Raw genomic sequence first — 1806 nt, forward strand, 5'->3', positions numbered from 1 at the left:
GTGGCTCTTTCCACAAAATGGACAACTCTAAGGGAAGCATCTGTTGAATTTATTTCTCTAAACCAACAAATAATGCTTCATTTTAAAATAAGATGATTCCTCCTCCTCTTGAAATAAGGTTACCATATCTGGGCTGCACACTTCTGAATGATCACCAGTCAGCGGCTCAAACTCTTTACTACTGCTTAGTGGTCATCTGGATTTTTGCTATCTAGATATGATATGCCTAATAATAGAACCAGAATTAGGATATTGTAAATGCTGCCTAACCATGTGTTTCCCCTTGATAAATATTTATAGTAGAGGCATCCTATTTTAGAGAATAAGCTGCTTTAATGCATAAACACACCTGATCTCTATTCTCTTATTAAACATATTTTCCCTTTCTTCAGTTTTATTCTAAAGTTCAAATTGCATTCCTATTGTTTAGTGCCTTTTAAGAAGTTTTTATTGTGAGAGGATCCAAAAGATTATAAGGGGGTGTGTTTGCTCCTCCAAGATCAGGCTAGCTGTTTTCATGCTACAGTTTGTAAGAACATTTTCTGTGGTTATGTGGAAAAACATTTTTCCTTTAAGCTGTGGTATGAATCAAAGGGGAGACATCAAAAACAGGGGAAGGTCTTCTCCTTCATTCTACTTGAGGATGTTCTAATGCAAGTTCTTATCTGAGGAGAAACTGCAGATTTAGGAACACTGGGGAAGGATATTATCAGAAAACTGTTAGGTAAGTATGGCGGGCGGAGAAGAGGATAGAGATATTTGATGAACTTGGGCTGTGCAGCATTTGAGACGAGCAGGGAATGCATGGCCTTCTTGATGTTAATGAACTATGAGCTCAGTATCCCCAACCATCATGGCAAATGATGAAGCATGCTGGGAATTGTAGTTCAGTGACATCTGCAGGTCCACAAATTCCCTGCTTCTAGTTTGTGTGCCTGCATCTATATTCACTTTACATATGTGCAAATAAACACAAACAGTACAACATGCCAGTAAATCTGCCATAATTTTATTTCAAAAGATGTTAAAACTGCCCCAGGGAGCTTCTCACTGACTGGAGAATTGGGATGAATACTTTAGTAATGATTTTGAAAATGGCTAAGACTCTCCAGAAAAGTTATATTGAGGCTATCCTAAGAAAGTACAATGAAATCTTGCTGAAGTTGTGGCATGGACAAAGGTAGCTTGGTTTGATAAAATACTAGGGAGCTAGATGCCTGACAGTAGTGTTCCAGCTAGCATATGCAAATTCAGAAGAGTTTGATGAAAACAAACATCTCTTGAACTTTGAAATAATAGCAAGCTTGATTTGATTCATCCAGTAAACCCAATGAGAAATGGAATTCTATATAGAGAACAAAGTGCCCCAGATTCATGATCTGAAGCTTGCAGACTTCAGAAGTCATTAAGATAGGAGTAACTTGCAGCAAGAAAGAAAAGCTAAATAACATTTACTCAGACCCTTTTTATTAGCTAGATAGAACTTATGAAGTACCTTTAGCTGATATTTTCATTCCTTCTGCATTTGGTAGTAGGGTTGGTCACTTTTCATCACACAGCTTGCATTTTCTGTTCTATCCCATAGCAAAACTGTAATATATATTGTACCCTTTTCATGTTTAAAAATTGATCTCTTTAAATCTGGGTTCACAGTGTTTTGAACATGCTTCTGATTGAAGAGGAAAGAAAGTTTGGCTGGCAGAGTTAATTATACATTGGGTTGCCTCATCCTGGCCATATTTGACAAGCTTGTGAAAGGCAGCCTTGGCTGAGGACACTGGAGAGCCGTGTGCAAAGATTAATCGT

This window comes from Python bivittatus, unplaced genomic scaffold (assembly GCF_059951505.1).
Source record: "Python bivittatus isolate LINGU-HERP-01145 unplaced genomic scaffold, Pbiv_v1 ctg000020_np1212, whole genome shotgun sequence".
Classification (NCBI taxonomy): Eukaryota; Metazoa; Chordata; class Lepidosauria; order Squamata; family Pythonidae; genus Python; species Python bivittatus.